Here is a 15,494-nt window from a genome sequence, read left to right as displayed (position 1 = left end):
ACAACAGAAAAAGGCAAGTCTAGTTTGCTGAGCTAGAGCTGGTAGCAAGGGGTCCATGGTTTACAGTGACTGAGTACAGAGACAGACAGATCAGTATCCTAAAAGATCCCATGGACACTCAGGGGAATTTTAGCACATTTCAAATCAGTTTAGTAAACAGGGAAATATTACACATTTTCTCATAAACAACTAATGTCAAAATTTGAGGTGCTCAAAGGAATAAAAACCAGAAGCAGAAAAAATAGATACATGAGACCTCATTTTCTGAAAGTTTTGTATAGCCACTATTTTACAGTAATATGACTTTATTATTAATTTTGCCCCCACCTCTGTCCCCTCAGTCCTTAATGTCCCTGCTGTTTGGTTACATTTCAGAACTCTAAAGTACTTTCCTACCAGTTGACCCAAACTGCTACCATGTTACAAATCCACTGAAAAACACGCCACGATACTGTCTGTTCAACCCTCTCCAACAGGCCAACATTTTTTGTTTTTAATTTAGTTTATTTTAATAAGCTCTTCAAGCACCTTCTGCAAGCTTGAGCAAAGATATTCATGAATATATTTCTTTTAAACCATGCTAATGAATTATTTATCTTCTTTATTAATTGAAGTGTAGTTGATTTATAATGTTTCAAGGGCCAACATTCTTTTCTTAAGCAGTACCATACCAGGTAGCACTAGTGGTAAAGAATCCACCCGCCAATGCAGGGGACACAAGGGATGCGAGTTCAATCCCTGGGTCGAGAAGATCCCCTGGAATAGGAAATGGCAACCCACTCCAGTATTCTTGCCTGGGAAATTCCATGGACAGAGGAGCCTGGCAGGCTATAGTCCATGGGACCACAAAGAGCTGGACATGACTGAGAAACTGAACACAGCACGGCACTCACAAAATGGCAAAAATGAGGATATCACCTAGTATAAGACACTTCAGAAAAGTCTTGCAAAAAAAAAAAAATCCAAAAATCAGTCATTTAAATTCTAGTCCCCTTAAAATTGCCTGAATCTGTTAAATACAAAGGCCTATATCCAGTCCTACTTTTCTTCCCACTTGGCATCTCTTATGTGTCTCCTAAACTGCCATACTTCAAAACCCGAGGAAATTGTCGTCTCTATGATGTTACTCCAAAGAAGTGCTTGGTATACAAGCTTTCTATTTAATAACCAAGTGTGCTATAAAACTAATGTCTCAATCTCAATCCCCTCCTGTGCCTAAAACAGAAATCTACAACTTCCTAGGAGGAAAAAAGTCCTCAAATTCTCTGGCGATAAGTGTTCTCGTAGGCAGGCATCCCCTCTGTGCCTGCTCCCCTCACAGCACCAGTTGTATGAATCTCCCTGTGACGTGTCTGTAGAAAGTATGGCTAGGTTCAAACCTACAGAGACTTCAAAAGGGGTGTGCTGAGAAAACATCCCAAGATGTCAATATTTTAAGCAGGAAGTTCTTAGTATTTATGTGCTTCTTCAGCTCTATCAAATCCATTAATATATTTAACAACTTAATTTCTTAGCCCTATTTGAAAAACTGAAGTCTGAACAATGAAAAGATTGGTTGCACAACAATATGAAGGCACTTAACCTTACTGAACTGTACACCAAAAAAATGGGTAAGATGGTAAATTTTACACATATTTCCCCACAATTAAAAAGTTTAATTTAAAAGAATAACCGCTAAAAAAAAAAAAAAACAGCATCTAAAAAACCCACAAAACCAACAAACAAAAACTAGGGGAACTGTTGAGTATTAACAGAGATTACTGAACCAAATTTCCAAATCAGGAAAGGAGTACGTCAAGGCTGTATATTGTCACCCTGCTTATTTAACCTATACACAGAGTACATCATGAGAAATGCAGGGCTGGATGAAGCACAAGCTGGGATCAAGATTCCTGGGAGAAATATCAATAACCTCAGATATGCAGATGATGCCACCCTTATGGCAGAAAGCGAAAAAGAACTAAAGAGCCTCTTGATGAAAGTGCAAGAGTGAAAAAGTTGGCTTAAAGCTCAACATTCAGAAAACTAAGATCATGGCATTCGGTCCCATCACTTCATGACAAATAGATACACAACACTGAAATGGAAACAGTGTCAGACTTTATTTTGGGGGGGCTCCAAAATCACTGCAGATGGTGACTGCAGCCATGAAATCAAAAGACGCTTGCCTCTTGAAGAAAAGCTATGACCAACCTAGACAGCATATTAAAAAGCCAAGACAATACTTTGCCAACAAAGGTCTGTCTAGTCAAAGCTATGGTGTTTCCAGTAGTCATGTATGGATGTGAGAGTTGGACTATAAAGAAAGCTGAGTGCTGAAGAATTGATGCTTTTGAATTGTGGATTTGGAAAAGACTCTTGAGAGTCCCTTGGACTGCAAGGAGATACAACTAGCCAATCCTACAGGAAATCAGTCCTGAATATTCATTGGAAGGACTGATGCTGAAGCTGAAACTCCAATACTTTGGCCACCTGATGTGAAGAATCGACTCACTGGAAAAGACCCGAAAGACTGAAGGCGGGAGAAGGGGACACAGGGGATAAGATGGTTGGATGGCATCACCGACGCGATGGACATGAGTTTGAGTAGGCTCCGGGACTTGGTGATGGACAGGGAAGCCTGGCGTGCTGGAGTCCATGGGGTCGCAAAGAGTCAGACACAACTGAGTGACTCAACTGAACCAAATATAAAGGGGGAGCTTCATTAGATCCTGGTTTGAAACCCAAAGCTGTAACAGATAATTTGGAGAAAACTGGGATAATTGAAATAGTTGATCCTTGATGATATGAGTTTTCTTAGGCTTTAAAAAAGGTTTTATTAGGTTTAATGGTTGTTATTTTGTGTGATTACCTAAGGTAATGTCTTTATTTTATGGCAACATGCTTTCTGGATAAAAGGTCATCTATAACTTACTTCCAAATAGTTCATGCAATACACACACATTCACACACACAGACAAAGTGGAGAAAGAGGGAAAGGAAAAGTATTACACAACACTGAAATGGCTGTTACTTAGCCACTTGTTGTACCACATTATGGAAGCATCATAGGAGCTAAGGAAAAAAGAGACATGTGACCCTGCACACGTCCCAAAGCATCGCCTTTCGTTTTCACTGAGGTTGGAGACTGTTTCTACTGCTTAATATATTGTTGGTTGCTGACAGAATCTGAATAGATGACAGATAGGTAGCCTTCTGACTTATTCTGCAAGTAAAATAATCTCACAAAGCAAAAAAATTACTGTTGAAGTAGAGATTTGGGAAGAAAGTTGAGAACATTTTTATAGGTATTGTCACAAGTATATATAAATGTGTGGTCTGTAGGGGTTTCGCTCTTTGAATAGTTGTAGAATTTCATTATTCATCTACTGAGACATCAGCCCTTCAAGGGATGCTTTCATTCTCTTATCACTCCTTCCATGGAAGTGTTTAAGTAACAGCCCTATACTTTGTGTTTTGTTTTGGTTTATCACCTTTCCAGAACTACCAAATTCCCCCAAAGTTTTCTTTACCTTTGTTCTCCTCTTTCCACTATAAACTGAGATTATTAATCTCTCTTCTCATCATAGCGTCAAAATACTCTGCAGGGGAAAAGTCAGTAAGTCTGATATGGAAAATGTTCAGTTTTACTGAGGCAACAAAACCAAAACTTTGTCTTTCTTGTTTCTGACTTGAAGTGGACTTCCTTCTTTTTCTACAGAATTTTCTATATAAAATCTATAATCAATGTAATAAGTAACTGACTAATAACCTTTGAATATTGTTGGACTCCGTCTGTCTTTTTGCTCTGATTGTACACTCTGCTATGAATTAAGATCAATCATATAAACTCCCAGCAAATTGAGTTTTATATCAAAAGAAATGCTTCCTCAGGAAATTTCTGGCAGTCAGTGGTTAGGACTTTGTGCTTTCAATGCCAAGAACAGGGGTTCAATCCCTGGTTGGGGAATTCAATCCTGCAAGCCACACAGCCAAAAACAAGAGCTTGCATGGTCAACGTGTTCAGAGGAGGCCAGAAAGAACAGAACAACAGGTACAAAGGTTCATATGAAGAGTAGAAATATGGGGACACAGCTTTGTGGGACAGTGTCTGGGAATGTCATTCTATGGTGATTGGGAACTTATACAAGGATCAGTCTATTAATGACTTACAGCACAAAAGGTGAATGTATTAAATCAGCCCAAAATATAGTTTAAAAATGAATGATTTTAAGCTGTTTTGTATTCTAGGTGAAAGAGGCAAAATGAATGAAAAAAAAAATACATGTATGTGTATATGTATACACACACACACACAGACTCTGTTCTTACTATGTCTCCCAGTTGTAGCAAACCAGTAACAAAACAGGTACCATTCCCTGTTGTACCTCTTTCATTCAGACAGCAAGCCAGTGCACATGATCATTTAAGCATATTTACAGAACACAACTGGAGAAGGAAATGGCAACCCACTCCAGTATTCTTGCCTGGAGAATCCCAGGGACAGAGAAGCCTGGTGGGCTGCCATCTATGGGGTCACACAGAGTCAGACACAACTGAAGTGACTTAGCAGCAGCAGCAGCGTAGAACACAACAGACAAATTTTAATGCCAGATTTGTCAAACCATTTTATTTGATGGTTTCTCTCCTTGATATTAAACGAGTTTGATATCTATCAAAATGTCTAATTTGCTTTACTAACATGTTATGGCCCTCCACTTATTTATCTAAACCTTCACCAAAAAGTGTGTATTAAGGAGTCTGGTTCCACTTAAAGGAACAAGTATTATAAGTTGACTACTCAGTTTGATCAAGCTGATAAACTAAACAGTCCATCCTTGAAAAATCTCTCAAGCTCCAAGGGCATGGACTTGTTACTCTGGAATTCCTCTATGCAGAAAGCATTAGTGGCTCAGTTGTCTGTGCAACTCCATGGACTGTAGCCTGCCAGGCTCCTCTGTCCATGGGATTCTCCAGGCAAGAATACTGAAGTGGGTTGCCATGCCCTTCTCCAGGGGATCTTCCTGACCCAGGGATCAAACCCGGGTCTCCTGCATTGCAGCCAGATTCTTTACCATCCGGGCCACCAGGCTTTCATTAATTTACAGATTTCAGGCAAGACTACTCTTTTGCATTGGTATTTTCCACCTGCGTGGTTCTAACCCTTTTAAGCCTCAATTAAATGAGCAACTCCTCCGAAGGCCACCTCCAGCTTCCTTCCAAATGCCTTTCCTTTTCTTTTTTTCCATTACATACTCAATCCCTTTCTCCAAGTAGATAAACATCTGTGGACCACTGAGGCAGGCCCAGAAAGCCTGGGGTGAGGCTACTAGAGACACCTGACCTTCACTGGGAAATTCCCTTTCTGGGGAAGGGGATGAAGAGGGCCTCCAAGACCAGGAAACCCCCTCTGTTCCTCTGGTGCGGAGGCCCTGGCTTCCTCTCTCTGAGCACCAGGCCAGTTGAAGACAGGAGCTCAGCCTATGAAAATCACAAGCCCCAGAAGGCCTTCCCTCACCCTACCTGGTCTTTGCCTGTTCCTGGGTGCAGTGGTCCCTTCACTTCTCACCTGTAAAGGGGAAGAAAGTCTCCCAAGTGCTCCGTGTGGTAACCCAGAGTATGAGGGGAGAAGGGCTACAGGACTGAGGGGTGCCTGGAAGGAGCTAGCCATCGGCACTGCTGTCCAGGTCCAAGAGTAAGGATGCAGCTCATTATTATTATTACATATTATTATATAAATAATCTTTATATAACTTCACTAGGTTTTACTTATTCTTGTTGTTGGTGTTTAATAGATAAATAGTCGTGTCTGACTCTTGTGCGATGCCATGGACTATAGCCTGCCAGGCTCCGCTATCCATGGGATTTCCCAGGCAAGAATACTTGAGGAGGTTGCCATTTCCTTCTCCAGGGGATCTTCCCAACCCAGGGATCGAACCCATGTATTCTGCATTGGTAAGCAGATTCTTTACTACTGAGCCACCTGGGAAGCTCTGACTTATACTTACTATTTGTTTATTTAAGAAAAGACTTTGTTGGTGCTAGAATACAATAAAATGACACTTCTTAATGGAAAATATTTCTATATCACACTTTTATAGAAAAATCTTAAGGAATCAAGATAGTCATACATGTTACTTGAAAAGCAACAAGAGCACTATACATTGAATCTCAGAAAAGAATTACAGAAATTGAAAATACGACACACTACCAGAAACTCCAGAGAGGCGGGCATTCCTAAGACTCTAGGAATCTGACGAAATTTTCACCCATCTTAAATCATCTTTAATATTTCCAAGTGAAAGTGTTAGTCGCTCAGTTGTGTCCAACTCTGTGCAACCCTATGTACACCAGCCTGCCAGGCTCCTCTGTCCATGGAATTCTCCAGGCAAGAATGCTGGAGTGGGTTGCCATGCCTCCTCCAGGGGATCTGCCCGACCCAGGGATTGAACCCGCATCTCCTGTCTCCTGCACCCTTGTCTCATGTGTCTCCTGAACTGGTAAGTGAATTGTTTACTGTCTGAACCACCAGGGAAGCCCCTTAGTATTTCCAGCTTATAACCAGTACCAATTGTACTGGACCACCAAAGGCAAGGGAAATCATTTCCTGTTTGATTCCTGGACTGATTTTGTAGGTGGGAACAGTCTGCTAGAAAAGCCCATCCTCATTTAGATCGGGGCTTCCGGGGGCAAGGGGCTTCCCTGGTCGCTCAAACAGTAAAGAATTCACCTGTAACGTGGGAGACCAAGGTTCGATCCCTAGGTCGGGCAGATCCCCTGGAGAAGGGAATGACACCCCACTCCAGTATTCTTGCCTGGAGAATTCCATGGACAGAGGACCCTGATGGGCTGCAATCCATGGGGGTCACAAAGTAGCCCATGGGGCCACAAAGAGTAGGATACAACTGAGCGACTAACACTTTCTCTTTCTCCCCCCACTTCCAGGGGCAAAGGTCAGCCAGAAGCAATGGAAACTCCCATGACCCCATCACACTCTGCAAGTTAAGCCTTGGGAGATGTGGGATCACATTTCCTGAGGATCCACTAAATGAGAAAATACCACACGTTACATGTTCATCTCTGACAACAGGGCTTCAGAATGGCAGCTGGAACACTGAAAGCAGTGCCTGCTGCTCCCCACATGTGCACAGGTGAAGAGTTCCCTGAAAGCTCTCCTGGCTCCCTGAAAACAATTGAGCAGACAGAAGAATTCCACAAATAGCAGAGCACAAGTCAGATGACTGAATATATTATCAGCCTCCTTCAGGGACTACAGTATCGCAACACCGAGTCACCCGTGCTACATGGGTTGCAAAAAATCTGCCAAACATGCATCACACAAACCACCAGCTAACAGCTTAACGTGCTACGATTAAAAATATGTTACAGAAATACCAGCGTTTCATCTGACCGAAACCTCTATCCCCTAAAAGGTTCTCTCCATCTCTTTTCTGCCTCTCCCCCACAATCAAGTTTTCTGAAGTATATTTTCTGAGCTTCTTATTGTGAGAAACAATATGGGACCTAAGTGAGCCTTTACAAAATACATCCCCACCCCATCCCTTTCCCTCGTAGGGAATGACTGATCCGTGCTTTCCACAAGGACTGGATGGCACACATCCACGTGAGGCTGCAAGGAGGTGTAGCTGGCCAGCTCACTCGTCAGGGAGGCAGGGCTAAGGGGCAGCGCTGGCCTGGGTTCAAATTCCTCCCCAGCACTTGGGCTGTGTGACCTCTAGCTGGTCATTTGACAGCTTTGTGCCTCCACTTCCTGAACTGTGAAAGCGGAGTGACAAGAGTGCCTCCCTCACTGCGCTCCAGTGAGAGCCAGACAGAAGTAGTAAAGGGCACCAGGTTTTAAGTGAGCACTCAGTTAAAGATTACCTGTTTTTTACTTCATCCATTTCCATTCGTATTTTTTGAAAATTAAAAGACAAGAAAGAATCCTGCAATTTAGGACCTGTTAAATACCGGGCTGATGACTAAAAAGTCTGGAGACTCTCTGTAGGTCTTAAGGTAAGTATCTGGCCAGGTGTAGGCCTGCCTGGAGGCAAGGGTTTGGGAGAGCTACAGGCCTACAGAATTTGCAGGACTGGGTCTATTCAAACCTATTCATCCTTTTTACAAACTAAACCACCAGACTGGGAGTCTTACAAAACCCTGCAAACACTGCTTTATCAGATCCTTAATAGGAAGATGTTCTCGGACTCATCATCCCCTCTGAAATTTATAGTGCTTCCCCACTTGTTGGTCAAGGTTCATTTTTCCCCAAAGTTTTGCTCAGAGGCACAGTGACTTACTCCCCTTCAAACTTCATCTCCTGGAAAGTGAGGGTAACTTCTACTTCACAGGATGTGGGCAAGAATGAAATAAGGCAGCATGCCTCAGAGAGCCCCTAGCAGGTTGATGGCACTCAGTGAGAGATGCTATTATCACTTCTGTTGCTCTGCCAAAACAGATGTTTTGGCCAAGAGCAAGAGTGAGTTACGTCTAGAAAAACTGACTACTGCAGCAGAATACCTGTGAAGGGCTGTCCAAGGGAGATTTTCCACCCTTTAGAAAACTACAGTGGTAAGACCCAGGGTATGTTACTCTTCAAAGCAGCAACAACACAAACTATCCACAGAAATCAGAGGTCCCTGCCTGGCCTGTCACCTTTACCCAACTACAGATCGTCACACTGACCACACACAATGATTTCAGGAGAAATAAAGTTAGTTATAAATATTCATACCTTTATTAAAGGAAATCTATTTCTTCATAAGCTAATCAGTCAAGGGGACATTTAACAATCTTTTTACTATAAACATTATAATCCTATTTTCAAGGGGGAAAAAAACCCAAACCCAAATTAAACCACAATTATCTGACTCTGTTACATAATTAAAATAACACATTAAAATGGAGAAGGAAATGGCAATCCACTCCAGCATTCTTGCCTGGAAAATCCCATGGACAGAGGAGCCTGGTGGGCTACAGTCCATGCAGTCACAAAGAGTTGGACACGACTTAGCGACTAAACCACCAAACCACACATTAAAAGAAGAGCAGATCTTTAGTTTGAAAGCAAATCGAACATCAGAGTGGACATGTCCCTCCGCAGCTCCTCCTCCACAAAAAATAAAAGAAATCATCACCCACTGTGTGTTCCCCCTTTAATCAGAGGATTCTGGCAGTAAACTACCAAAGCTGGGACACTCGAAACTCATCAAATAACATGAGTAAATGAACGAAACAATGGTTAAATGAGGCAGGAATACAATAACAAGATCTAAAAAGCCCAAAATGAGAGTTAAGTTGGCCATGGGGAACTCCATCGGGAACTCTTAATAGTTCATAATTGACTGCCTAAAAAACATAAATTCTGCCAGAATTAACAGGCTAACTTCAACGCTTCATGTGCATCTGTCAACTGACACCCAAAGTAAAATTTTTTTTTTCTTTCAGAACCTTTAACTATTAATAACAATTTAATTATTGCTAATAAGGTCTACCTATAAGCAGCTCCCCTCTTTCTTCCTTAAAACTGTCTATGTCCAAAAGCAGGTAAGTCAAATACTTCCGTAGGTTCCCCGCTTATTTAATACATCTCTAGAAGTTTACAAATAGGGAACCAACTGAAAACTGTCCTAGAATCGATGTTTCCACAATTGCATTACGTCATCACAGCCACTGGAAGCCAGAAATATGGTCACTGATGAACATTTCATAGGATAAGTACATAAAATCTTTGCTGTAAGAGCCAAGAGTATTATAATCTATCTGCAGACCATGTAGTTATTTAACTTCAGATACCCTCACAGCACAATCTTTAAGATTTCCACTCTTCTCCCTAATCACCCTTGCCTCAGTTTTATAACAGCAAGGAAAACTACACAAGTTTCTGAAGTATCCACAAAAGTCACATTCTCACTTCTGTTTAGAAACTACTATCTAGAATCCATAAAGTATGTATTGTCTTTATACTGTCTGAATTGAGGGCCTGTGACACTAAATCCATATTGCACTGCTTTTCTGGACATTACTTTAAATAGACTTTAAAAAGTAATATGACATAGTATTCTTTCTACAGTTAGGAATTCATAAACCCTTCTGCAAGCCTGTAAAAACAAAAAAGGAAATAAACACAAATGCTAAAATTGTTTTTGTTGAGAAAACAAGGCATTTAGAGGTAAAATTAGCTCGACATGTGAAAGTGTATTAAAAAACTGAGTAAGGGGTTTGTTCTGTATTTTCTTAAATGGTTTTCATTATTAGTTTGTAAACAGTCTGATTATTTCATTGCAGGAAAGATCCTGATTCACTGCTCATTTTATGATTTACTGTAATAAAAGATCAACACCTTAAAGCAACTGACTTATACTCTCCCTCCTATTCTCTTAATTTAAAATTGATATAGCATGCAATAACATAAATGACCAAAACTATAAACACAAAATACTGAAATATGAGTAATGACTTCAAAAGTGGTTTTGCTATAAAAATAGCAAAGCACTAATCATGCATTTAAATATAATATCAATCATGACAAATGGTCAAAATATCAAATAAAGATACACTGTGCATTTCAGAAAACTAACCTTCTAGAAAAATTGTTTAAAGAGCACGCTTTTGAAATCCAATACAACACATTTTTTTTCTAAAAAATCCAAGCTGTCAATTTAATGGGTCACCTTTTCAACCGGGTGTGATATGAAACAGCTAAGGTACTGAATCCTTAAATATAAGGTATATAATTAAAGAACTGCTCATTGATCCTTGTTTCTAAGGTGTGCAAAGCTTTAATAAGATATAACTAGAGGAGGTTCAAGACAGAGGGGACATATGTACATGTATAGCTGATTATGTTGATGTATGGCAGAAACCAACACAATGTTGTAAAGCAATTATCTGCCGATTAAAAATAAATTTACAAAAAAGATATATCTAAAGATAAAGCCAACCAAGGAGCACTGCCCCTTTACGGCCTCACAACGCAGCCCAAGTTCCCCTCTGATCCTGACATTTTAGGTTGCTCATAAAACACTCCTCTAAAACGGAGTAAAAGTCATGTAAATGATATGTAACCAATGAAGGACTAAAATCAGAGCTAATCTATCTAACAAATATTAAATTTGTAATTGGTGAGCTCTTTTTCTATCCTCTGCTTCAGTATCCAAACATCTACAACTCCTCTGTTAAGACTGAAATTCCCAGGAGGAGGAAGGCTCAGCTCCAGTCTGCGAGCACACAATGGAATCACAGCTGACGATGCACATCTTTTTCTAGATGTCTCCATATGCTTGAGAGGATTTTTTTTTCCCCCTAGCCAGGCATTAGGGGACTTGCTACTCACTGCCACTAAGAATCTAAAAACAGTCTCAAGGATTATTGTGGAGAAGGAGTAAAATAATGTGTTGCTCCTGAGCACACAAAAGGCACACGTCAGAGTGGCCTTCGGGAACTAAATTAACTAATGACGGGGCGGTTTTGCATGCTGTCAAATTCTGAATGTTGTTTAATTTATAATTCTCCCTACTTCTGGCAGCTAAATGTTTTATTTTATAGTCACAGTTTTTACTACTGTATCACTAAAACAACACCTCAAGGGCTACAACAAAATGCGATTAATTTTTGTCTTCATGAGCACTTACAATTATACTGGATTGGAAATTCACATTATGAATCTGAAAACGGTCTATTACACAGAGCACATTAATAAAGTGTGGTAAACACTGTTCCCTAAAAAAACCCTAAATCCCCTAAAAAGGCCCTTAAATCTTTCTTAGTAACACCAAATTATTAAAAGCCTGAGAAAGCAGTATACATAAGTAATCATGCACATAAACGCCTCAAAAAGAAAAAAAAAGTCCCAAGATTAAATTCATGGGATACTTGTCACAAAATGAATAGATGCATTCTCAAGTTAACATTACTCATCTTTTGAACTCCCAAAGATTCTACAAATTCCAGTTGGGAAAAGGAGTCTTGCTGCTGTCAGTGTGCACTAACCTCCCCAACAAAGAGTAGCACAAGCGTCTCGCGCGCACACACACCCCCGCGCGCACACACACACACACACATACACACACACACACAAAGCATAGCAGCAGCAGCTGCTGTCTTTTTAAAAGACTGCTATTCCTGCAGAGCAACCTATGATCTTTACAAAGAACCAAAGACCTACCCTCCCATTCTGAAAAGTTAGAGTTGTGTAAGTCACTAGACTGCACCCAACAGTGTAAAACAAGCAAAGATGTCTCCTAACCTTGCAAACACCAAAAAAGTACCCACACACTGAACCATTCACTAGTGTTTAAGCAAACTAATTTATTTTTAAGAATCTTTTGTGTGGGAGTAATCTGGCAAACTACATTTATTCACTTTTTTTCTGTAGACAAATATTCTTTGACTGGCTTGCTCCTTAAATATCAACGCTTTAGGTTGCAAACAGTGATGCTTTGGTTCTTAACTTCATGTTGTTTACTCAAGAGAAAAAAAATGCATACCATAAACTACAACTTTTTTTTTTAATGTCATCCCAACGCCGAACTTCCAAATGCACTTTGGAAACTGGCGCTCTAATTAATCAAGGAACCAGTGAAGCCATTACAAACAATGATGCTTAACACTCCCAATAATCAATTGACGTGAAGCTTTCCCGATGCCCTCGTTTTCAGAACAGCCTTTCAAATTTCATTGTCTCCACACTGGAGTAGCTATGTGAAACTGAGACAGAGGTAAACAGATAACTCCTAGGATCCTTAGCACGTAAACCGAGCGCTGAGGTTCGGAACGCGATCACTACAATATATGCCATTTTAGAAACGGGCCTCGGACAGTTACTGCCACATCCTAAGTGCCTTTAGACTTCGTTGTGTCTAAGAGAACGTCTCTGGTGGTACCAAAGCAATACAGTATCTCGTGCAATCTGCGTGCCTCCCCCGGTCGGAGCCCCTGTAAGTGACACTACCCCACAGATCTAGAAGTGGGTGACCAAGGATGTACAAGAGTGGATAGCTCTTGGCGTCTCCATGACTCCCCCGCCCCGCCTGCAACTCTGCTCCAACTGGTCCGGAAGAAGCTCCGCCCCCTTCCTTCCTCCGGTCCCCGCGATTGGCTTACCGACACCCGGCAGGTCAATTCCCCGCCTTCGACTGGCTCACTGCCCCATCAGTCACACGCAGCGAGATTCGGGTCGGTGGGAGGGGAAGGCAGTGGAGGAGGTGGAGTGGGAGTGGGATTAGAGGACGAGGTGACGGAGGAGGATGTTCAGGCTCGGTCCCCGGTTTAGGAAAGTTTCCCCTACGAGTGACAGACCCCGACGGCGTTAGGCCCGGTCCCGCTCTGAGCCGGTGCAGGACGCTCGGGTCCCTGATTCCCGCCCCTCGGTCCCGCAGGCCCCGGAAACCACTAGGGGGAGGGGGAAGAGGGAGGGACCAGCTAACCAGGGACCGACCCACCCCCGATCTCGGAAGAGGCGCCTCCGGGACTCCCCGGAGGGGCGGGGGGCAGGGAGCGCCGGCGCGCCGCGACGACCCCCGGACCCCTCCCCCAGCAGCCCCCAGAGGCCCGAGAGAGCAGTGTCCCCGGGCCCGGGGCGTGACCGTCGCGAGCCGGCTGGGAGGGCCCCTCCCGCTTCCCGCCGGGGGCCCTGAGGGCCTGTCCCTTCAGGGGCGGGGAGATGGGGGAGCGAAGAGGGGGCGCTGGCGAGCCAACCCGGAACCTCCCGGCCCGCCTCCCGCCCCCAGCCCCGGCCCCTGCGCGCCTCCTGCACACACGCCCGCACCCAGAAAGTTAAGTCAGGGGCGAGCCCGGCTCGGCGCCGCCGCGCTCCGGCCCCCCGGCTCCCCGCCCCCACCGCGGCCCGGCCTGCTCGGCCCGAGCGCGCCGCCCGCCCCGCCCGCCGTAGCTCCTTCCCGTCCGCGCGCGGCGCCCCTCGCCCCCAGCCCCCGGCGCTGACACGGGCCGGGCCCGGCCGCCGGGCCGCGGATCCCCTCTCCTCCCGACGTCTCACCCCGCCGGCCGCCCCTGACAAGGCGTTTCACCTTCACACACCCCCGAGCACTTCCCGAGTCCTGCCACCCCTCGCCCGGCTCCCACCCTGCGCTGCAGTCGCTCCGCGTTTCCATGAAAGAATGCACCTTCTCGGGCTTCACCTTCCCGTCTCTCTGCCTCGCGCCTCCCGAGGGCGCAGGAGACGCGCTCCCCGCCGACCCGCACCGGGCAGGGGCGGCGGGCGCCGGAGCTCCTCCGGCGGGGGCCGCACCCGCGCCCCCGGCCTCCGCCGCGCCTCGGCTCTCACCTCTTGGCCGGCGCCGCGGGCTGCAGCCTCCGCCCGCCTCGCGCTCCGGGACTCGTCTCCCGAGCTCTCGCAAAGCGCTGGAGCGCCTCCTTTCTCTCCCAGGGACTCCGCGTCTCCCCGCCGCTTCCCGCCCTCCCCACCCCTCCCCACCCCCCCCCCAAGTCCTAACTCCCCAGCTTCACGGCGCCTCTCCGGGGTTGCAACTCCCGTTTTCCGCGCACCGGGGCAGCGGTTCCCCGCACACAAAACGGCGGCGCGCGGCTCTGCCCGGCTCGGCGCAGGAAGGACGATCGCGGCCGGGGGGTGGGGACGCGGCGCCCCCCGCCCGTCCGCCGCCCGCCGCCCGCCTCCAGCCCGCCCTCGCGGCCCCCAGGGAAGGAGCGGTTACCGGCTCGGGTCGGTCACGCCGTCAGGTGCCGGCTGCCGTCGGCGCTGACCTTCGCCGCCGAAGCCGTGGCTGAGGCTGCGGCCGCCATGTTCCCGTGTTAATAACTGCTGCCTGGTTGTTTATTTCAATGGAGATCCTCCCCCAACTCCCTCCTCCGCCTCCTCCACCTCCTCCTCCTCCTCCTCCTCCGCGTCTCCGCACTTGCCTAAAGACACAGACCGCGCGAGCTCGCGATCAGGGGAGGGGGCTCGGGAGTCAGGCAGTCCCTCCCTCCACCTCCCGGGCCGTGGCCGCAGCAGAGTCCTGTCACTGGGGAAAGGACGGGGCGGAAACTTGCGTCCCGCGCCCCCGAGGAGGGGGCAAAGGTGGACGGAGGGTTCTCCCGGGAGCCGACCCTGGCCGCGGACTCTGCAGCATCTCCGTCGGCGGAGTCCTCTTAAGAAGACGACCCGGGGAGAGGTGAAGAGTGAGGAGAGAAGGGAGAGGGGACAAAATGGGTGACGGTGGTAGCAGGGAGGGTGACCTATGGGTGACTGGAAGCGAGGGGAGAGTAAACAGATGACTCCATGGGAGGGCAAAGGGCAAGTGCCAAAAAAGAAAGCGAGCGTATGGGACCGGCCAGGGCTGCAGAGTGGAGGCAGTGGGATCTTGAGGTTGCAGACGGCCAGGCAGATGCCCCCGCACGAAGATGGGGAGAACGCAGTGCCAGATTCGCCCCGGGAGGAGCCACCCGTCGGCACTCCGCCGGCGCCCCCTCGAGCAGCAGCCGGCACCCCTAGGGCGCACCTCGCACGCCCGCGTCTGCTTCTGCGCCCTGGAGGCGCCCGTTGTCCATCAGCTCTC

General features: G+C 45.8%; 1 protein-coding gene across 6 annotated transcripts in view; it reads right to left on the bottom strand.

Annotated features, from left to right (window-relative positions):
* Nucleotides 1-14,792, bottom strand: part of NCOA2 (nuclear receptor coactivator 2) — a 283,938-nt gene extending 269,146 nt beyond the window's left edge. For 2 of the 6 annotated variants that reach the window (XM_018058430.1, XM_018058427.1), the window contains exon 1: nucleotides 14,652-14,754. The gene's annotated coding sequence lies outside the window, so the exon portion shown is untranslated. Of the gene's footprint in view, nucleotides 1-14,263; nucleotides 14,362-14,651 lie in introns of those variants that run through there. The other 4 variants (XM_018058426.1, XM_018058429.1, XM_018058431.1 and 1 more) reach the window with 3 other exon arrangements.

Source organism: Capra hircus, chromosome 14, assembly GCF_001704415.2.
Source record: "Capra hircus breed San Clemente chromosome 14, ASM170441v1, whole genome shotgun sequence".
Taxonomy (NCBI): Eukaryota; Metazoa; Chordata; class Mammalia; order Artiodactyla; family Bovidae; genus Capra; species Capra hircus.
Note: the sequence above shows the minus strand (reverse complement) of the source record. Positions and strands in the feature narration are given on the sequence as shown.